Here is a 23,903-nt window from a genome sequence, read left to right as displayed (position 1 = left end):
ACACCCAGGAATCATTCTTTTATTTTTAGTATTATTTTTAATATATATATTTCTGAGGTTTTCGTGGGTGTTTATATGTAGGTCTTTGGTTATTCGGGTTTTCTCCCGCGTCAAATTGGAAGTGTCTTGGCGACGTTTCGATGAAGTCTCATTCATCATCTTCAGGCTGGTGTTTTCGGCTTCGTGCTTCTAGGAGCACGAAGCCGAAACACCAGCCCTGAAGATGACAAATGAGACTTCATTGAAACGTCGCCAAGACACTTCCAATTTGATACGATAAAACCCGAATAACCACAGATATATATATATATTATATATATTTATATATGCTATATATATATATATATTATTATATATTATATATAGATGTTTTCTGAGGTTTTTCGCGGTATTTGTATATAGGTCTTTGGTTGTTCGGGTTTTCTCCCGCGTAAAATTGAAGTGTCTTGGCAATGTTTCGACGAAGTCCCATTCGTCATCTTCAGGCTGGTGTTTTCAGCTTCGTGCTTTGAGCAGCAATGTGTGGTCTTAGCTGTTTCTTCCTTTTAACTGCCAGTGGGGGTATGAACTGATTGGGTGGGAGCTTGGCTGTGTTCTGATTGGGTGGAGGTTTGTTCTGATTGGTTAGGGGCTTGGCTGTGCTCTGATTGGCTGGGGGAGTGTTCTGTTTGGTTGTGCTCAGGTTAGTCTGAGTTGCAGAGGGGTTTAAAGATTTTTGGGGGTTGGAGTCGTTTGTCAATAAGGCAGGTTTCCTGGTAGGCGGGAAGGTATCATCTCTCGCTTGTTCATGCTGTGTGGGGGCGTTTTTCTATCTCGATGGCTTCTCTGATTATTCTGTTATTAAAATGTTCAGTTTTGGTGATAGTTCTGGTATTTTTAAAGTCAATTTCATGTCCTGTGGCTTTAAGGTGTTGGACCAGGGAAGATGTTGGTTCCTCTTTTTTGACTGAGTTCTTATGTTCTTCAATGCGTGCACTTATTCTTCTGTTGGTTTGTCCAATGTATGTGGTGGGACAAGTGGTGCATGGGATTTCGTATACTCCTTGATTTTCTAATTCAATTTTATCTTTGGGGTTTCTAAGGATGGTGGATATTTTTCTGTTTGTGCAGAATGCTGTTTTGATGTTGTGTTTATGGAGGATCTTACTGATTCTGTCTGTGGTGCCTTTATGTATGGGAGGAGGGCTTTGCCGTTTTCTTGTTCTTTGTCTTGGATTTTAGTGGGGGTTTCTTTTTGGATTAGGTTTGTAATCTTATTTCTATGGAATCCATTGGATGTTAGTACATTGGTGAGAGTGTGTAGTTCGGGTTTTAGGTGTTGTTCGTCAGCTAAGCGTTTTGTTCTGGAGATGAGTGTCTTGGCTACAGAGTTGATCTGTGCTGGGTGGTGGTGTGAGAGAGCGTGTAGATAGCGGTTTGTGTGTGTTTTCTTCTGGTAGATGGTGTGTCCTAGGGAGCCATTGGATTTCTTGTAGACTAAGACATCCAGGAAGGGAAGTTGGTTGTTAGCTTCTGTTTCCATGGTGAACTGTATTTTGGGGTGTAGGCTGTTGAGGTGTGTGAGGAAGTTGTCCAGTTTTTCTTTCCCATGTGGCCAGATTATGAAGGTGTCGTCTACATATCTGAGCCAGAGTTTGGGTTTGTGATCCGATTTTTCTAGAGCTTGGGTTTCAAAGTGTTCCATGTAGAGGTTGGCAATGACAGGTGAGAGGGGTGATCCCATGGGTGCTCCTTCTGTTTGTTTGTATTTTTGTCCGTTATAGATGAAGTATGTGTTGGATAGGCAGTGGTTGGTCAGATCTAAGATGTGTTTGGGGGGGTTATATTTGTTTTGAATAGCTGTCAAGGCTTCTTTGATAGGCACTTGGGTGAAGAGGGATATGACATCGAAGCTCACTAGTAGGTCGCTGGGCTGTAAGCTTTGTTTCTTTATGATCTCTATAAACTGGAATGAGTTTTTTACGTGTGAGGTGATGGATTCTGCATAGGGCTGTAGTTGTTTGGCGAGAAATTTGGCTAGGTTTTGTAGAGGTGAGCCTATGGAGCTGACTATAGGTCTGAGTGGGGTTCCTTCTTTGTGTATCTTGGGGAGACCATAGAGTTTAGGGCATCTGGATGATTTCTCTCTGGGAATGATTCTTTGCTGGATCTCTTCGCTAATGGGGGAGGCTTTTATCTTGGTTCTGGTGGTTTTTTCCAGGTAGGTGGTGGGATCTGTATTTAGGGGTTTGTATGTGGAGTCTTGGAGTAGGTTGGTTAATTTGGTTTGGTAGTCAGATGTGTTCATAACCACCGTGGCGTTGCCCTTGTCTGCTGGTAGGATTATTATGCTGGTGTCTTCTTTCAGGTTACGTAGTGCTGTCTGTTCCTCTTTGGGTAAGTTGCTTTTGGGTGGCTTGCTGGTGCAGAGGATGTTGGTGATTTCGAGTCTGATTCTGTTAGCGTCGTCGGGGTTGATTTTGGTCAGGCTGGTTTCAACTCCACATATAATGGTTTCAGTGGGGATGTGTTTGGGAGCGACTGCAAAGTTGAATCCTTTGGAAAGGACATTGGTTTCGGCTTTGGTGAGGATCCTATCTGAGATGTTATGCACTGTTTGTTTCATGTGTGGCTGTGAGGGAGGAGGGGTTTGTTTCTGGCGTTCTTGTAGTCTTCGGAGTTTGTTGGTGTGTGTGTCTGTCTTGAGGGTGGTCTGTGTTTTGGCTCTCCAGACGGCGAGTTGTTTGGATTTGTCCCAAAGTGCGGGGTGGATCTTGTTGCTGAGTTTGAGGTGAGTGTGAGGAGATCTTTGTTAATTCGGTCTAGGAGGAATCTTTTTGTGTGAAGTTCATTTCTGATTAGGGCCAATTCTGTTCTTTTCAGGATCCGTTTGGTGGCTGCAGAGTTGGAGTGGAATTTCAGTTGGAAACATGTGGGGATTAGATTTTGATCTCGGCAGTTACGTAGGAATGCGAGGTCACATAAAATGGAAGCTCTTTGGACTTCAAGTTTTTCATAGGTCCTGGTCAGATGGTGGATTTCCTCCCCGTAGAGGTTCAATATTTGTTTTCTGAGGTTTTCGCGGGTATTTGTATATAGGTCTTTGGTTGTTCGGGTTTTCTCCCGCGTAAAATTGGAAGTGTCTTGGCAACGTTTCGACGAAGTCACATTCGTCATCTTCAGGCTGGTGTTTTTAGCTTCTTGCTTTGAGCAGCAATGTGTGGTTTTAGCTGTTTCTTCCTTTTAACTGCCAGTGGAGGGTATGAACTGATTGGATGGGAGCTTGGCTGTGTTCTGATTGGGTGGAGTGTGTTCTGAATGGTTAGGGGCTTGGCTGTGCTCTGATTGGCTGGGGGAGTGTTCTGTTTGGTTGTGCTCAGGTTAGTCTGAGTTGCAGAGGGGTTTAAGATTTGGGGTTAGGGAGTCGTTTGTCAATAAGGGCAGGTTTCCAAATGGCTGGTAGGCGGGAGGTATCATCTCGCTTGTTCATGCTGTGTGGGCGTTTTTCTATCTCGATGGCTTCTCTGATTATTCTGTTATTAAAATGTTCACTTTTGGCAATGGTTCTGGTATTTTTAAAGTCAATTTCATGTCCTGTGGCTTTAAGGTGTTGGACCAGGGAAGATGTTGGTTCCTCTTTTTTGACTGAGTTCTTATGTTCTTCAATGCGTGCACTTATTCTTCTGTTGGTTTGTCCGATGTATGTGGTGGGACAAGTGGTGCATGGGATTTCGTATACTCCTTGATTTTCTAATTCAATTTTATCTTTGGGGTTTCTAAGGATGGTGGATATTTTTCTGTTTGTGCAGAATGCTGTTTTGATGTTGTGTTTATGGAGGATCTTACTGATTCTGTCTGTGATGCCTTTTATGTATGGGAGGATGGCTTTGCCGTTTTCTTGTTCTTTGTCTTGGATTTTAGTGGGGGTTTCTTTTTGGATTAGGTTTGTAATCTTATTTCTATGGAATCCATTGGATGTTAGTACATTGGTGAGAGTGTGTAGTTCGGGTTTTAGGTGTTGTTCGTCAGCTAAGCGTTTTGTTCTGGAGATGAGTGTCTTGGCTACAGAGTTGATCTGTGCTGGGTGGTAGTGTGAGAGAGCGTGCAGATAGCGGTTTGTGTGTGTTTTCTTCTGGTAGATGGTGTGTCCTAGGGAGCCATTGGATTTCTTGTAGACTAAGACATCCAGGAAGGGAAGTTGGTTGTTAGCTTCTGTTTCCATGGTGAACTGTATTTTGGGGTGTAGGCTGTTGAGGTGTGTGAGGAAGTTGTCCAGTTTTTCTTTCCCATGTGGCCAGATTATGAAGGTGTCGTCTACGTATCTGAGCCAGAGTTTGGGTTTGTGATCCGATTTTTCTAGAGCTTGGGTTTCAAAGTGTTCCATGTAGAGGTTGGCAATGACAGGTGAGAGGGGTGATCCCATGGGTGCTCCTTCTGTTTGTTTGTATTTTTGTCCGTTATAGATGAAGTATGTGTTGGATAGGCAGTGGTTGGTCAGATCTAAGATGTGTTTGGGGGGGTTATATTTGTTTTGAATAGCTGTCAAGGCTTCTTTGATAGGCACTTGGGTGAAGAGGGATATGACATCGAAGCTCACTAGTAGGTCGCTGGGCTGTAAGCTTTGTTTCTTTATGATCTCTATAAACTGGAATGAATTTTTTACGTGTGAGGTGATGGATTCTGCATAGGGCTGTAGTTGTTTGGCGAGAAATTTGGCTAGGTTTTGTAGAGGTGAGCCATGTAGAGGTTGGCAATGACAATGGCTCCCTAGGACACACCATCTACCAGAAGAAAACACACACAAACCAGGCACGACCACAAACCAGAAGCCAGACCACAGCTGCATCATTAGCCACTTTAAACCCCCCCAATCCATACATGAAGCAAACTGACACCCTCCATGAAGAGGAAGCACGACCACGAACGCGAAGCCAAGGAATGGCAGGGCAGCCCAAAATCTTGAATCCCTCTGCAACTCAGACTAACCTGAGCACAACCAAACAGAACACTCCCCCAGCCAATCAGAGCACAGCCAACCCCCCAGCCAATCAGAGCACAGCCAACCCCCCAGCCAATCAGAGCACAGCCAAGCCCCTAACCAATCAGAACACACCTCCACCCAATCAGAACACAGCCAAGCTCCCACCCAATCAGTTCATACCCCCACTGGCAGTTAAAAGGAAGAAACAGCTAAGACCACACATTGCTGCTCGAGCACGAAGCTGAAAAGCACCAGCCTGAAGATGACGAATGGGACTTCGTCGAAACGTCGCCAAGACACTTCCAATTTTACGCGGGAGAAAACCCGAACAACCAAAGACCTACATATACATATATATATATATATATATATATATATATATATATGTTTTCTGAGGTTTTCGCGGGTATTTGTATATAGGTCTTTGGTTGTTCGGGTTTTCTCCCGCGTAAAATTGGAAGTGTCTTGGCAACGTTTCGACGAAGTCACATTCGTCATCTTCAGGCTGGTGTTTTTAGCTTCTTGCTAAAAATATATATATGTATATATATATACATACATACATACATACATACATACATACATACATACATACATATATATATATATATATATATTATACACCATTTTGTTTAGACCTTTTAACAATTCATATAGAATACACTTCTTGGTTTTAAAATTGGCATTTCAAGTTAGGTTTCTGGTTATGTTACTTCTTGCTATTTTTTTGCAATTATATATTTGTGTTATTATGTCTTGAAATATTTATGTAGCTCAGGAAACTGTTAATCATCTAAGGTCACAGCAATTTACAATAAAAAATTAAAAAAAAGATGTAACAACTGTTTGAATAATTAAATCTGTAAAACAAAAAATATTACAGTTAAATCATTCGTTCAAAAACATGTATTTTTAGAAGTTTCTAAAATGCTATGAAGTACCTTACATTTCTCCAGTAATTCCAAAGAGCTGGTAAAATTACATTTATCATCAGATCAACCCCCAGCAACTGTAGGCAATCCTCATATAGTCTCCCTGAGGGTGGAGATTCACTCAGAAAGAAATATTCTCTTAAATAGCCTGGACTTAAGTCATGTAAGGATTTTGAGGTAATAATTTGAATTTTTTTATTTTGCCTGGAAATTACTGTAGACACTGTAGAGCAGTGATGGTGAACCTTTTAGAAACCGAGTGTCCAAACTACAACCCAAAACCCACTTATGTATCGCTGGCTGCTGGGTGGGCATGGCCCACTGGGTGGGCGTGGATGCACTGGTCATGGCAGGGTGGGTGGCCATGGCCAGGGTGGGTGTGGCCAGCTCGATGTTGCTCCTGGGGGGATGCCTGTGGAGGCCGAGCAAGGTTGGGGGAGATCCAGGGGGTCTCTGGTGGGTGGGGCAGTGGGCAGAAAGGCGTCTTCTCAGGTGATGGCTTGGCGGGAAGGGGGTAGCTACACCCCCTCCCAAACACTGCCCTCTTACAAAAACAGGATGAAAACTCCAAAAAGTGACAAGGAAAAAAAGTTAAAATAGAAGTGTGTCTTGCAATGGTTTTCTTCCCCACTTCCTTCTAGCTGCAGTTTAAATATGTAAAGACCACAAAAGAAAAAAATTGGCTTTCTCTCATTTTAATTCAGAAGGCAGAAATGGGAGGATTGGAGGGGTTGTTTGTTTCAAAGGAAGGGAAAGAGAGGGGCTGGGGGAGCACGGCAGGTGAACGGCGATGGCACAAGGCTTCTGTCTATACAGGGGGTGTTGGGGGGCGTTCTCTTTAAAAGAGCAAAACGAGGCAAAAAATAAAAATCCCCCACTCACTCCACCTCCCAAAAACACAATAACAGAGCTATCAATGATACAAACAGTCCTTGGAGGGCATCTGAGTGGGCTTACTGCCCCTCTGACTCCCCCCAGACACTGGCCAGAGCCTCTTAATCGCAGAATGTTGGGCAGAGGGTTCTCCCCTCTTGAGTCAGGGGTGCGAGTCAGCAGCACCAAGGCGGATTGGTACGGTCTGTCTCATCCTCATGCCACCATGTCTGTGTGTTTGGGGGGGAGCTGGACTAGAAAAATGCCCGCCCAATGCCCAGCAGCTACTGCCAAGGTCGCTCATTTCCTTCCTTTGGGGAGAAAGGTGACCAGCATGCCCTGGGGACTGGGGTGTGTGGGAGGTGTGGGGGGGACCGGGGTGTGTGGGAGATGTGGGGGGAGGCTCCTGAGCTCTGCAGCTCTTCTGAGGGGGAGGAGGAGAGTGGGGAGAGGCTGTGCTGGGATCGGGGCTCCTCGTGCCCTCCGCTGCCCACCTGCGCTCTTCTGCAGCAGATGCCATGGCTCCATTTGCTTGGCAGAGCGGGGGCACATTTGTGCACGGGGTTGCGCTTAATAATAATAATAGTAGTAGTAAAGTTGGAAGAGACCTTAGAGGTCATCTAGTCCAACCCCCTGCTCAGGCAGGAAACCCTACACCATTTCGGACAAATGGCTGTCCAGTCTCTTCTTAAAAACTTCCAGTGTTGGAGCATTTACTGCTTCTGGAGGCAGGCTGTTCCACTGATTAATTGTTCTCACTGTCAGGAAGTTTCTCCTTAGTTCTAGGTTGCTTCTCTCCTTGATTAGTTACCACCCGTTGCTTCTTGTCCTGCCTTCAGGTGCTTTGGAAAATAGCTTGATTCCCTCTTCTTTATGGCAGCCCCTGAGATATTGGAATACTGCTATCATGTCCCCCCTTGTCCTTCTCTTCGTTAAACTAGACATACCCAATTCTAGCAACCGTTCCTTATATGTTTTAGCCTCCAGTCCCCTAATCATCTTTGTTGCTCTTCTCTGTACTCTTTCTAGAGTCTCAACATCTTTTTTACATCATGGTGACCAAAACTGGATGCATTATTCCAAGTGTGGCCTTACCAAGGCATTGTAGAGTGGTATTAATACTTCACGTGATCTTGAATCTATCCCTCTGTTAATGCAGCCTAGCACTGTGTTGGCCTTTTTGGCAGCTGCAGCACACTGCTGGTTCATATTTAGGACTCCGAGGTCCCTCTCACAGTTACTACTATTGAGCATGGTGCCAGGCTTCCCCCCTCCCCCTGTGCTCCCACAGAAGGACTGCCTCGCTTGTCGTGCCATGCCGTGCCGGGGCTGAGCTGGGTGCAGAGCCTCCTCACCGCTTCTTCCCCTGTAGACATTGGGAGCACCCACCCTGCCTACCTCTTATCCCGGGGCAGCTGCCACCATCCAGCATTCTCCAGCCCATTGCCGGCCAGTCAGGCAACCGAGCTCAGGCCTCGGGCAGATGGAGACCAGAGGGGAGCGAGGGCCTCAGCTGCCCAGCTCCTCCACCTGAAGTGCAGGGAAGACACTGCCCGGCTCAGTAACCCACGGTCCACCCGCAGAAGGAGGAGGAAGGCTGGCCAGGGATGGGCTGGCAGCGGGCACAGAGCTGCCAATGGGGGGAATCTGACCAGCCCCACCCTGGAGGAGCGAGAGGCCGATGGAGTCGAAGGGAGGCAGGTGCGGTACTCAGGTCTCCCCCTCCCCCTGCGCTCCCACACAAGGGCTGGCTGGCTTTGGCGTCACCTAGGCAGGCCTGGCCATGCATCTGCCAAGCGGTGCTGGCAGGCCCAGCCTTCCTTCCTTCCTTCCTTCCTTCCTTCCTTCCTTCCTTCCTTCCTTCCTTCCTTCCTTTCTTCTCCCCTCCTTCCTTCCTCTCTTTCTCTCTCCCTTTCTCCAAAATCCAAACTCACGTGTCCTCCTTCCCCAGCTAGCCTTCTACAAAGTGCAAACGGACACCGCGTCCTACTTGTCTTCTCCAAACTCATGCCCACCATTGCTTCCAAAGGCCGTCACTCGCTCTCTCACTGCACTCCCACCAAAACCTGCTCCTTTTATAGGTTCCCCTCTCCCCACCCAGCTCTTGCAGCTGTTCCCGCAAGATCGCTGCTAGATTTGGTTTCCCTGCCCTCTCTAGTTCCCACTAATCAGGCGCATGTGAAGAGGGGGAGGGGAGCGTCTCTCTGGTACGCGTGCCGACAGAAAGGGCTCTGCGTGCCCAGTCTGGCACACGTGCCATAGGTTCACCACCACGGCTGTAGAGCTTTATGCGGTATTTCTGAATCTCAGCAGCTTTAAGATATGGACTTCAACTCTCAGAATTCCCCAGCTAGCATTGAAATCCATACTTTTAAAAGATGCTAAGATTGAGAAACACTGCTTTAAGCATATGTGTAATGTGGTTTTTTGTGTCCTTCCCAGGATCAATTTGGCTTCTGTGTTTTGTACCAAATGAAGTTTCTAGATTAAAGACAAAGGCAATACTATTCAAGTCCATTATCACAGTCTAGAGCAGGAGTGTCAAACTTGCAACATCACGTGACGTGTTGTCATGTATCACGACTTTTTTTCATTGCTTGCAATGGGGTGGGCGCAGTTTGACACCCCTGGTCTAGAGGCTACTGCTCTGTTTTCCGTAGTTTTAAGGTGATTTTTTTTTAAAGGAATTCAGCTGGTGTATTAATCAAAGTTAATAAAAGATGTTCTTGGCCATGGCTTGAAAAGTCAGATTTGAATATGGAAGCACTCCTGAATTTTGCAGTTGCTATTTCTGAAACAGTGTAATCTTATTCAGCATAGGCAGATTGGTCACTTCTTATACCACTTGTGGATCTCTCTGTAAAGCTTTCATCCAACTTTCTGGCATTATTATTAAATTTATAGACTGCCTGATTTCCATATGGCTCTGAGTGACCAAAAACTAGTATATAAAAGACACAATTAAACAGAAGAGCAAAATATTTTAAATGAAAACAAATCCATGCCTCTTCCTTGTTATAGCTCTTCAAGCATTGGAAGACTGCTGCCATATCTCCTCTTAGTCTTCTCTTCTAACTAAACACATTCACTTTCTTTAACCATTCTTTACAGAATTTAAGCTACAAGGCCCTCACCTTCTGTGTTGGTCTTCTCTGCTTTTTCTAGATCTTTACTATTCTCTTTGGATTGTGGTAATCAAAACAAAGTAGAGTATTCCAGGTGCAGTCTGACCATTACAATTTTAGAACAGAACTTCCTAGAAACTTGTCATTATAACTCAATGAGGCATCCCAAAATTATATTGGTTGTTTTGGCAATTGTAGCACACCGATGACTCATACTTAATTCTGTGGTCTACCAGGACACTTAGATCCTTCTCTTAGGTATTGCCTAATTTGTAACTGTGCATCCAGAGTTTCCTACAGAAATGTAAAACCATGACATTGAGCCCAATATTCTATTCCATCTAAGAGCCTTGAACTTTTAGCCTTTCTTCTGAAATGTCAGCAATCCTCCCAACTTGGTATCATCTGAAAATATGTAGAGCATTCCATCTATTACTATCATTTATAAAATTGTTGAAGACCACTAGACAGAACCCTGAGGTAACCTATTGCAGTTCTCCCTTCATGTGTATTTAGTTTTAACCTATTTTCATATGCATTTCTTTTCTGACCTCCATGGTGCACATCTGATAGCTGAACCACTTTGTTAGTTTTGCAAGAAGACAGATGCATGATAGGAATAAAGAAGATTAACTTTCTATTGTCTGTTGCTTTATTGCCATCTTCCCAACCCATGGACTGAGAATTTCCTTGATCTTGTTCTGTTCATACCTAAGCCCCCCCCCCTTTTGGGGGGTCATTTTAGGATTTCAAACTTGTCTTGATGATACCATCCCTTGAGTCAGTGGTTGCCCTCTAGAACACTCTGTTTCTTCTTCAGTCCATGAACTTCAGTTGGAAGTACGGATAAAAATCTCACTATTGCTTCAAACTCTTTTGCCTTCTGCCTAGATCTTCAAAATCTTTTTCTATTCTTTCCAGATCTGTTCTGGTGGTGTCATTTATTCCAATTTGAAATAGAAGAAAGTGATAGTGATCAGTTGGTTTGATTAGTAAAATCAGCTTTTCTGTCATATCCTGAATTTTCACAGCAGGAAGACAACACACTTCCCTTGATCTCACATCTGGTCTGCAGATGGTTGATTCCATTCCTCTTAGCAGCCAATCACTGGATGAGTGAACATGCAATTCTATTGTAAGTTTCTTTACTTACTTCCAAATATTTTGCTTACTATTTGAAATACTTTACAATTCTATTGAAAGTTTCTTTGCTTATTTACAAATACTTACTTTGCTTACTTATCTACTGACACTTTCTTACAAAGCTTTCTTACCAACCTTTGTAGAAAAGATATACCCATTGTACCACCTTATATATGAAATGATTTATATCCAATATGGTACACTACTATGCATATTCATGTTACTGCTAAATATCTGCTTTTTCAGTTGAAAATCATAAACCTGTATCCATATCTTTAGAGATACAGAGCAAAGTAGCCTAAAATGTTAATAGAACAGCATATAGCATAATTGCTTACTTAAGATCTTATAAGCTGCTTAGTTTGAGAGATGGTTTCAAAAATACATTTAATAGGCCACTAATATATACTATTGGTCATGTGTTTTTACTGAAATTTTTACATAGTATCTCTTTTTCTTTTCAAAGTGTAGATTATTGGCATTTTAAAATTTAAAGCTCAGATTAGAAAATACAGTCTATGTTGATTTGGACCATTGCAGGTTAACATCTGCTCTTTTTTTCTTACACGTTCCTTTTTTTCTTCCTTACATGCAAGTACAAAAGATCATTTGAAAAGTACTTTCCACTTAAGAGTTTAAGAGAAAATCTGCATTGCATCTGGATGAATCACAAGTCATGTATTCAATTTCAAAGGACTTTTTTTTTCTTTTTCCAGGAGCAGTATCCATATATCACATTTTTACTCATAATAAGCTTTAGAGAAGCCCTGTTGTCATAAGAGTTAAGCATAAAAGCCTTCAGAACAATTTGTAACTTTCCTGTTGCAATATGATATTAATTGAAATTTTGAATGCATTATTTTCAAACAGTTTTTTTTCTACACAAGAAAATTACCACATATCTAGATGGAATGCATTACAAATATATATTAAATTGTAAATTAATTATATTTTATATCTCCAAATATTTCCTACTTAGTAGACTTTGGAGATAGCACTAAATTCTTATCAAACAGATCACATTCATATGTTATAAAGCCCAATGCTAATTTTTTATATCATACCTTAAAAATATTGGCCTTAAAGTGAGATCAGGATCAAATCATTTACAGATAATATTCTGAAATATCACTGGACATGATGATACTGAATATGAAATAAAAGTGTAAAACATAATATGTTATTTCTTTATTTTGAAGTTTTTTTTAAAAAAAATAATAATGTTTGGATAATTTATAAGTATTAGATGAGATTACTAGATTAATCCAAGTCTTATGTTTATTAAAAAGTTAATATATCCAAACCTAGCTTTCTGGAGAACCTTCTAATGTTCAGAAAGGTGGAAGGAAAGCAAAAAAATATGTGAATGGATTTAGTGGCGATGGATGCACCATTAGTTGAAGGACCAGGTTAGGAAAACAACATTCTATGTGTCAATACAATATTGCTTATTGAAAGAGAATGATTATGTAAAGAAAGTTTCTTTGCCATCACAATTGTCAAAATTAATTCCCTCAAATCAATGTGCTTCTATTCCACTTCTAAAACTTTTGCTTTCTAAATGTCTGCTGTTTTGTTGCAAATTCCACTGAGATCATCCCATATCAGTATTCAAGCCAATAGCGATAGGGATATGGTTGTCCTCTTCTGCTGCTTTGTCTCCGATGTGAATAAAAAAAAAACCTCTTCAACTCCAAGAGCAAGACAATATTTAGTTGCAGGAACTAAAACAAAATATTTGCTTTCCAGATTATGTCCAGAATAAAACATCACAGTATGTGTTTTGTTTCACACACACACTATCTGAAAGTAAATGTTCTTTGCATGAAATAGTTCATAACAGAATATTTTGCAAATCCCTCATGCATAGCTATGCAACTGTCACACTAATTGTAACTATAGCTCTCTGAATATCTTTTTTTCCTGCAATCCATGAAAATAAGCATTAATTTGTTTACATAGTCACGTTGTTTTTACATTTGTGAGTGCAGGACTGAAAACTATGTTATAACCTCAGTTAATTTACCTGCTAATCCGTGTGTAAAAATATCAATAACAGATTTTTATTTTTCACTTAACATGTGGGTATTCAAGACCTTCCTAATATTATGTAGTATATTCTGCCCATAGGGCAGAAAAAATAATATAAATTGTTCCACTGGGTTGGATTATAATTCTGTGTTTCCCAATAAGCATGGTCTTATCTGGGAATCGTGAAAATCCTTGAGGGGTGTGGGCTGGAGAAATCTGTTTTTACGGCAAGTAGATTGCTCCATAATATGCTGATATAATAAATATGCATCTTTTTATTCTTTTTTAAATAATGTTTTATTAGGTATCCAAATCTATCTTTTTGATTCTTCAAATATCTGTAAAACTTGCAAAATGTAATCCTCTCTTTAAAAAGTCTCTCTTTGTTTCAGAGAGGCCAATAAAAATACCGCAAAACTTTCTATTTTGCTTTCTTCTCCTTATTGAAAATTGAAAAGGGAAAATGAAATAAAACTTATACATCACTCAGGGAGAAAGAGGTTTTTATGTTACAGATGTTTTATTTTTTTTAAAAAAATCTTATATTAATACGTTACATTTAATAATTCCATATTTGATTAAGACTGTTATAATTGCACATAGAATTCCCATTAATTTCAAATACCAGGCTGATGCATATCAAAATCGTTTACAATAGTTTTAATTGAGGAGGGAATAAATAATTTTATGTAGGCCTTCTTAATAGAAGGGAAGATGACATGATTAACATTTAGTAAATGTATTTTTAATACAAAAATAATGCATTAAAATATGCAAAGCACATATTTTTATTTGTCTTGAGATATGAGAAAATTAGAATATAGGGGGAAATGCAGATGATTCTATTTCACAGGCCAAGATGGGAACTGTACTATCTATCTATCTATCTATCTATCTATCTATCTATCTATCTATCTATCTATTTATCTATCTATCTATCTACATACTAGATGTAAATTGCTTCAGGTTATTTTCTTAATGGTACCAACTGTCAAGCTTAAGTCCAAACACAACTCAGTGAAATCCAGTTGAGTTCAGTTGTTTATTTGCCTACATCTAACAGACATAATCTTGCCAGGCTAAAGGGATAACCTTCTAATCAAATACTGGGAGATGCCAGGTGTGGCAACCCAGGCCCTTTTCCTCCCTTCCCCATTCAGTTCAGAACCGGACAATCTCCTATTTTGTACTGCCTCTGGAAGTGAAGTGAAAGTGAAGATCCTCCCAAACGTCTGGAAAGTGAAGATCCTCCCAAACATCTTCTCCAGATACACATTCCATCACATCTACTCCCAACTTGGCTGATCTTGAAAAAGTTATGCAGACTTGAACCTAGTTGGAAACCACCAGAAAACCCCAGAGCTTTGGTCCAAACTAGAAAGTAAAAAAAAAAAATCCTGGAAAAAGTCAATGACATACCACTTCCATATAGCAGTAGCATGTAGATTTATGTACCGCTTCATAGGGTTTTATAGCACTCTCTAAGCAGTTTACACAATATATTGCCCCCAACAATCTGGTTCCTCATTTTATCGACCTCGGAAGGATGGAAAGCTGAGTCAACCTTGAGCCAGTTAGGATCAAAATCTTGGCAGTGGGCAGAGTCAGCCTGCAATACTGCATTCTAACCACTGCTCCACCATGGCTCATAAAATCCAATAAAACTGGGTAGTATGTCCTTACAATCTTCAGCAGTGAAGCTGAACTCAAAGAAGACTTTAATTTTTTAACTTACTCCAGGGCTGGATTGCAGCTACCCATGCTTATTTAGAATATAAATTCAGTGAGACATATTACTAAATAGACATATATAGGAACAGAGATGTTTGGGTAAGAATAAAGGAGAATAAACACTCACAGAATACCAGACTCCACATAAATGGAGGGTTCATATAACCATAGACACATTTGTTTAAACCTTTGTTTACATATTGTAAAGACTGGATTAAGACATGCATATTCAAAAATTAACATTATACAATATTTTGGAAAATTTGTTATTCTCTCTTTAATTTGCATCCCATTTTTATTTATTAAAATAAAAATGTTGTAATCAGATAATCAACTTTACATATCCAGTGTTGATGTGGGCATTTTTCCTAACCAGCATATTATTTACAGAACATTAGATTTGCAATACGGAATGTATAATCCTAATTTATAGAAAATGTGGCTCAGAGGCTAAAGGACAAATACTGTCATAATGCAAAGTATGTAAATCTAAAGTCTAGCAATTTGTACCTCTGGGCCTTATTTTTAGAGGTTGTCACCACTTGAAAAAAATTGGTGTTTGATTATTGTCATGACTATTTCTTCAGAATATGTGATGTATCTATCGTAAGGAAGTATTACAGGCTTTGAAAGCCAGTCCAGCATTCTTTTTTTTTATTGAAAAGTTTTATACAAGTTTTAAACAATATCCCCCCCCTAAAATAACCCCCTCCCTCCCTACTCCCCTCACTTCCCAGAGCTGATTACAGGGTTACAAATAAACAAGCAAATTCTAAATAAACTTATCCAACTATAAAAATAATAAAATCGATAATATACTTTAACTCAAATACAAAAAAGGGGAAAAAATTAACAATATAAGCATTTCCAAATTAAAAACTATAAATAATTCATAATCTGCATAATGCATTTTAAACCCATATCATAACCCATATTTACTCTACATATAATTTATCCATCTTCACCTCGCTGAGGTGTATATTTCTTTTAAACAACCATTCATCCATAATAAACACAAAATTTTCCCTCCAATATAACCTAACCAACAAACTTACGTTCAATAAAATTGGCTCTTTGCTTTTTACCCCTAAGAAAGTCTATTAATACCCTCCTACTTAAAAAGTTTCAGCAAACCATTCATCTTCTAAAATTCTCACCAACAGAGATCATTAAAATTTTGAATTTTTTTACACATTTACCCATAATATCTCATAATTATTTTTCACTTTAAATTAAGAATTTATAATATATATACTCCCAAATATTTAAACTTTTCCACTAAATCAACACCTTCTATTATTCTTTTACTTTACATCTACATACTACACAAATCATTCACTGTTCCTTTAAAACATACTAAATACAAATCATTCATTATTCCTTTAAAACATCATCTATCTCAAAAAACTACTGTTGTGTCCTGAACCTGCAAAGGCAGGCTCGGGACGTGGCAATGGTCCTGGGCAGTTGCAAGCTGCCCAGGACCAGACTGGCTGGTGCCGGCTTTGCGCGCATGCGCTAGGCTCGGAGCATGCCTAATTGTTACCATTCTGCCCGGGGACGTTGTTAAAAGGAGTCAGAGAGGCCTGCGAGCCTCAGAGCTGTGTCGGAGAGTGTGAACTGTTGAATAAAGGCTGTTGTAATGAACAGAATGTCTTCTCTTCATTCGCCGTTGATCCAAGGACTCAACACTGGCGACGAGGATGGAATCATTTGCAAGATCAAAGAAGAAGATTTGTGAGCTCACCCCAGGAATCCTGGAGAGAGGAAGACGGCATTAAATTCAGCACCTGGCCTGCCAGTACAGCATCGCTGGAGGTAAGCTGGCTGATAGACCCCTTCCTAGAGTAAGAAGCAAGAATGGTGAAGATAGGAAGACTGTCTGAATTCGAGGTTAATCACCCAGAAAGATGGGAGCCTTATGTTGCCAGAGTAGAAAATTACTTTAGAGTAAATCAAGTAAGAGAAGATGGCTTGAAGGCCACTACTTTGCTGTGTGTCTGTGGTCAAGATGCATTTGAAATTGCAGAAAACCTAGCAGCCCCCGCTCCTCTGGAATCTGTCACTTACACAGATTTTAAAAAGTTATTGAAGGAACATTTTCAGCCCAAGTTGTCTGTTATTGCGTGGAGACACACTTTTGAACAGAGGGATCAAAGAGCTGGTGAATCGGCTAAAGAATACATTGCAGCATTAAGAAGAGCAGCTAAGCCCTGTGACTTTAAAGATTTAGAAGAAAGGCTGAGAGACCATTTGGTATGCAGGCTTAGAAACAGAAACTTGCAACAGAGACTCTTTGCAAAAGAGGACATCTCATTCCACGATGCCTTGAGAGAGGTCATGACAGAAGAGGCAGCAGGTGGGGCAGTCAAGAATATGAGGCCTATCAGGAACAACCCAGAAGCCGTCTCCATGCACCATGCGGGAGTCCAGGAGAACTCAGAAGAAGATCCTGAGGTGGATCATCTCTACCCAGCCAGAGAAAGGAAGCAAAAGGAAGGCAAAGAAAAGTCTTCAGCTGTGCCCAAGTGCTTCAGGTGTGGAGGTTGCCACAAGAGGACCAACTGCAGGTTCTGTTCTACAATCTGTAGAGCATGTGGCAAGCAAGGCCACATAGCAGATGTGTGTCTGGGCCATCAGAAGGTACAACCATGAGAAGAATTGCACATGAAAGGTACCAGGGTCCCCAACCAAAACAGGGTGGGTTTCTGTGCATCACGTAGAAGCAATTATAGGACAGGCACACACAGGCCACTTAAAAAGAAACTGTCACTTAAGGTGAAGTTGCAGGGAGTTCCATTAGTTATGGAACTGGACACTGGATCTGCCCTTTCAATCATTTCTATTCACACTTTCAGAAAGATTTGCTCTAGCAGTGAGTTCCAGGCCAAGCTTAGGCCATCCAATATAGTCTTGACAGACTTCCAAAATTCCAAAGTGTGTGTTAAGGGGGAGGCCACCCTTAATGTACAACAAAAGGATTTTGAAGGTCATTAGATGTATTGGTGGTTGGGAGTGAACGCACGAGTCTCATTGGACTCGATTGGTTTGAGGCCTTGGGAATACAAGTTACAGGGCTTCACAGCTTGCAAAAATTAGGTCTACAAGAAGTCTGCAAAGAATTTGCAGATGTCTTCAGCCCTCAGCTGGGAGCATACAAAGGCCCTCCAGTTTTCTTGAAACTGAACCCCACTGTCACTCCTATCAGAGTAAAAGCAAGGAGAGTACCCTTTGCTTCGAAAGGGAAAATTGATGCTGAATTGGACAAATTGATTCAGCAAGGTGTCTTAGAATCTGTTGACTCAAGTCCTTGGGAAACTCCCATTGTCATACCTCTTAAGGCTAATGGGGACATTCGCATCTGTGCAGATTACAAATGCACTCTAAACAAGGCATTGCAACAGCATGAATATCCTGTACCTGTAGTCAGCCACATTTTGGCCTCCCTCAAAGGGGGGCGTGTTTTTGCAAAGCTGGACTTAGCACAGGCTTATCAACAGTTACCTGTTGATGAAGCTTCTGCTGAAGCACAAACTATTGTAACTCATAGAGGGGCATTCAAAGTCAAAAGACTACAATTTGGAGTAAATGTGGCTCCTAGAATTTTCCAAAGCGTAATGGAAAACACCCTGAGGGGTATACCAGGGGCTTGCCCCTATTTTGATGATGTCCTAATAGCAGGAGTATCCACTCAAAATTTAGCTGAGAGATTGAGGGCTGTTCTGCTGCGTTTCAGGAAAACAGACCTCAAGCTTAAAAAAGACAAATGCAAAATTGGAGTGTCTTCTACAGATTTCCTGGGATTCAGAATAGATGCCAGTGGTATTCACCCTGCTGAGTCTAAATTAAAGGCTATCCTGCAGGCTCCTAGGCCAAAGTCTAAAGCTGAATTACAAGCTTTTCTGGGCCTCTTGAACTTTTACAATGCATTCATACCTAACAAAGCTAATGTAGCTGAGCCACTTCATCAGCTCTTGGACAAACAGGCAGTGTGGCAGTGGTCACAAGCACATGAAGCAAGCTTCAATGAGGTTAAGGCCTTACTTACATCAAATGATGTGCTTGCACATTTTAATGAAACTCTTCCTGTGTGCATCGCTTGTGATGCTTCCCCTTATGGGGTGGGAGCAGTACTTAGCCATCTAAGACCTGGTGGAACTCAGGTTCCTGTTGCATATTACTCCAGAACCTTGTCTTCTGCTGAGCAAAACTACGCTCAGATAGATAGAGAAGCCTTGGCCATTGTTGCTGGAATTAAAAAATTCCATGATTTCCTATATGGCAGACACTTCACGGTCTACACTGACCATAAGCCTCTGTTGGGGTTGTTTACCAGGAATAAACAAACTCCCCATATCATCTCCCCCAGAATGCTGAGATGGTCCATCTTTCTGTCAGCCTATGACTTTTTTTTTGGTTCACAAACCTGGCAAGGAAATGGGCCATGCTGATGGCCTTAGCAGATGGTAGAGGCTGACTCTGCCCCTGCCATCAACATTCTTTCCATTCAGGCATTGCCTGAGTTGCCTTTAAATACCAGGGATGTGGCTGCTGAATCAGCCACGGACCTCACACTCACTCTTGTATTGTCCTGGTTTTTGTCTGGATGGCCAGAGAGTTGTCCAGGTGCTGAGTTTCAGAGTTTCTGGCTTAAGAAACATGAGTTATCCACTTTTCAGGGTTGTCTGCTGTGAGGCAGCAGAGTTGTTATTCCTACCTCAATGAGGCCTAGGGTCTTGGCTTCCCTTCATGAGGGCCATCCTGGCATTGTCAGAATGAAGGCACTTGCGCGCAGCCATTTATGGTGGCCAGGGTTAGACAGGGAAATAGAGGCTCAGGTGCACGGATGCCACTTGTGTCAGCGCTCATGCCCAGAAATGCTTCAGGCTCCTGTACATAGATGGGAGGAAACACAGTCACCTTGGTCTAGGGTGCACATTGATTACACTGGGCCCTTTCAGGGTCAATTCTTCTTGGTCCTTGTTGACAGCTATTCAAAGTGGCTTGAGGTTGTACCTGTCTCTTCAACCACTGCTGCCAAGACCATTCAAGTACTGAGGGGGATTTTTGCTGCACATGGGCTTCCTGATGTCCTGGTGTCTGATAATGGTCCTCAATTCACTTCTTTCGAGTTTCAAGCTTTCTTACAGGCCAACATGATTTGTCATGCCACCTCTGCACCATTCCACCCTTCCACTAACGGTATGGCTGAGCGGATGGTTCGCATCACCAAGGATGCTTTAAAGAAACTGACCTATGGGGACTGGCACCACAGGTTGGCAGACTTCCTTCTTGCTTGCCGCACCACACTTTCAACTTCCATTGGGAAGAGCCCAGCTGAACTCCATTGGGGGCTCAAACTGATCACCAAACTTGACAGGTTGCACCCGGATAGACAGCTTCCTAAGGTCACCCAACCCAGGGCACCACGGTATCTGCAAGTGGATGCCCCCGTATGGACCCGGAACTACGGGCCTGGTCACTTGTGGATTCCTGCTGTAGTATGCAAGGTTACTGGCCCTTTGTCATACGAGGTCTCCTTGGATTACGGTCGTGTCCTTTGGCGGCATATCGATCAGCTGTGTACGAGAGTGGACTTACCCTCTGGAACTCCTGGGCTTTCTCCAGGGGGGGGGACAGGGACCACTATGGGCAAAGGGAAGGGTGTTGGCAGCAGCCGGGGCCAAACAGAGAGGCCACAGACAGCCTGTTCCAAGGTTCCGCAAGTGTTCCAAACAGGAATTCAAGGGAACAAGAAATCACACAGGCACCAGTGCCTACTCCAGCCAGGGAGTCACCCAGGGGGCATACTCATCAGTCACAAATTCAGCACTCCAGTCAGGGAGAATAACCGGGAGCATCCTAATAACCCAAACATTGCAAGAGAGCTGGCACACAAACCGTCAAGTTGGCCCAGTACTGCTACTGTTTCCAGAAGGAAGCCTTCACACAGGGAGGTGGTCGGAGAGGCAAATCCCAATTCTGGCACCTCCAGCATAGATTGGGGGGCAACTGAGTTTTGGGGCACTGCAGAAACCCCAGACGATCCCGTTACGGGGCTTGGGAGTGAAGGGATGTGTTCCCTTGATAGGTTCATTGTGGGCTTGGAGGGCTCTACAGAAATGCCAAACAGTGGCAGGCTTACAGAGGGGCCCGAGAGCCTACAGTTAGGCAGGTCAACCAGGTTCATGGGGAGCAAAGTCCTGGTCTGACGAGCCCAGTGGGCAAGCAAGCAGACCAGGCAACGGGGCACAGTTCACGGGGACCACCAGGGTTTGAAAGAGGGGGCAACTCCACGTCATCCTCTGTACAAGAGGAAATAGGGGATTCTCAGAATCTAAGGAGGTCACAGAGAGTAAAAAGATCTCCCAAGTATCTTGAGGACTTTGTAACTCTGCTGGCAAAGCAGAAAAAGTGAGAGGGTGCCTGCTGTTATGGAAAATGGAAGTATGGGCACTGGGTATTAATCCCAGAACTATAGCCCGGTACCATTTGTGGTGTGGGTATTGCACAGCTGCAATAGATGTGCAGGTTTGGGGTCGGCACACCACGCTCGTGTTGAGATCATGTATAACTACCTATATAGTTAATAAGTCTCATCCGGGGGGGAAGGGGTGTTGTGTCCTGAGCCTGCAAAGGCAGGCTCGGGACGTGGCAATGGTCCCAGGCAGTTGCAAGCTGCCCGGGACCAGATTGGCTGGCGCCAGCTTCGCACACATGCGCAAGGCTCGGAGCATGCCTAATTGTTACCATTCTGCCCGGGGACGTTGTTAAAAGGAGTCAGAGAAGCCTGCGAGCCTCAGAGCTGTGTCGGAGAGTGTGAACTGTTGAATAAAGACTGTTGTAATGAGCAGAATGTCTTCTCTTCATTCGCCGTTGATCCAAGGACTCAACAACTACTACAAAAGTTCATCATTTCCTTTTTTTTATTCCAACATCCATCTTGTGCTGTTCTTTCAATTTACGTCTATAGGCTGCACGAGTCATTCTCGGTTCCTTTAAAAATCTTCTGTCTCAAGAGACTGCTGCAAAGATTCAGCCTGTTTGTCTCCCACATCCAATACTATAGCACTTTCAACCGGCTGCTCTTCCAACTTTTCTTCTATTATCTCAGGTCGTAAAGATAATGGAGAGCCCACCTTCAAAACCGAAATGTAAAAATCTTTCACCTTTGACATTGTATTAAGTCTGTAATATATCCCCGCATAATTCAGGACTATTCCAATCGGTATATCCCATCTGAATCGAACCTGGCGTTTTTTGAGCTCATCAACCAAAAAAGCAAAATCCTTTTTTTTTCTAAGAATTTTTGAAGGTATTTCTTTTAAAATTATAACATCTTGAGCTGCAATTTGAAATCTCTGCTTATAAAAAGCCTGTAAAATTTCATTAAGAAGTGATCTCCTAGAAAAATAGATAACCACGTCTCGTGGCAAATTCCTTTGTCTCACAACCCTAGAATTAATCCTAAAAACTTTTTCTGTCTCTCTCAATATTTCTTCAGGCTCAGCCCCCAAAATAAGAGCTATTTCTTTTACCACCACTTGTCTCAAATCCTCTTGAATATTTTCCTTCATTCCCCTTATTCTTAAAGCAAATTTCATGTTTCTATATTGTAACATAGTAACTTCATCCTTCAACACATTGTTTTCCACTTTGTCAATTCGATCTTCCAGTTTTTCAAAATTTTCCACAACATCATCAATACGCTCATCCAGAAGATCTATGTGACCAACAAACTTTTGAAACGCAAACGCTATATCCTCTGTCAGTTTCATGAATTTATTTTCAATAAAAACCTCCATCTCTTCTTTAATCTGTCGTGCCTTTTTTTCCAAGGCATCCTGTAAATCTTTAAGTATACATGCTGAAGACAATGGAGAAGGTGGTGGAAACTTAGACTTAGCTTGCTGAGCTGTCTGCATTACCGGGAAGATCGAGGCTTTAGAAGCAACAGAAGCTCCGAGATGCTTTGAAGCCATTTTATTTTTAAGACCACTTGTAAAAAGTCTGTTAAAATCTTATAAAATCAACAAATACTCCCCCCCCCCAAAAAAAAAAAGAAAAAAGGAGAAGGGGAAAAAAGACAAAAGCCCCCTTAAAAGAAAAAAAGAAGATTCTTGCAATTTATACAAATACAAAATCTGTTACATTGTTCCAAGTAGAAGTTCTGGTCCTTTCACTCAATGAATCAGCGCCATTTTTCACCACTCTTAATTAAAGGAAGGAGAAAATAAGTGCTTTTCCAGAGTTAAAGTCTGAAATAATCCCCATTTTAGTCTCTCCTGGTCAGTTCTGTCTGCTTTAAATTTTACTCACAAGTTCATTTTAAGCACAGATGTGGAAGCAGCATCTAGCTTTGCCCTGGAAAAATCAGGGCAAAGGCATCCTGGAATGTGGAGAACACCCCAGACTCCGTGGGAGCTCACCCTCTGACCACCAAAAAAGAAAACTTTGGGGCCTCAGGGAGCTCTACCACTATCTGAGGAAAGCTCACCTCCTCCCCTTCGCCTGGGGAGAGAGGTTCCAAGCCACGAGACAGCTGTTGCTCGCTGTCTCAGCTGGCTTTGACACATCCCAGGGCAGATGGCTGAAGAAAGCCGCCATCGCCACGGCCGTCACCACCGGAAGTCCCAGTCCAGCATTCTTTTAACCTCTGGCAAAATGATCTTTGACATCCCTCTTGCAGAACAGGATTGTTGAAATTGCATTACTGGCAGTGAATATTTTGGAAGAAATCCTGAACCCATTGAGTTGCTTTCTAATGGTTTCAAAGAATCATGAGTTCATTGACTATGTTTTTGCTTCAGTCTGGAGTTCTCATGAGACTGCTTGTAAAGGGTTCCACCATTCAACCTAGTTGGAGTGAGGTAAAAATACTGAACTCAAAAGCCTAGTATGATTTATTGAAATGATGATTACCAAGAAAGTTCTTATGTCTCTGAAACCTCATACTCTTCATTTTTTGCAGCAACTTTTCATCACCCAGAATTTTTTCCCAATTTTAGATGTGTGTGAAAGGAGTTTGGCTTTGAAATCTCTCTGCTTGCTAACTGGATAAAGTAAGGCTAGTATCCACAATTTATACTTACCTACCAACGCACTTTA

At 42.1% G+C, this 23,903-nt stretch overlaps 1 pseudogene; it reads left to right on the top strand.

The window, feature by feature from the left end:
* Positions 1-19,477: 19,477 nt before the first annotated feature.
* LOC120308414 lies at positions 19,478-20,050 on the top strand (annotated as a pseudogene).
* The last annotated feature ends 3,853 nt before the right edge of the window (positions 20,051-23,903 follow it).

This window comes from Crotalus tigris, unplaced genomic scaffold (genome assembly GCF_016545835.1).
Source record: "Crotalus tigris isolate CLP2741 ecotype Arizona unplaced genomic scaffold, ASM1654583v1 scf7180000017916.3911339, whole genome shotgun sequence".
Taxonomy (NCBI): domain Eukaryota; kingdom Metazoa; phylum Chordata; class Lepidosauria; order Squamata; family Viperidae; genus Crotalus; species Crotalus tigris.
Note: the sequence above shows the minus strand (reverse complement) of the source record. Positions and strands in the feature narration are given on the sequence as shown.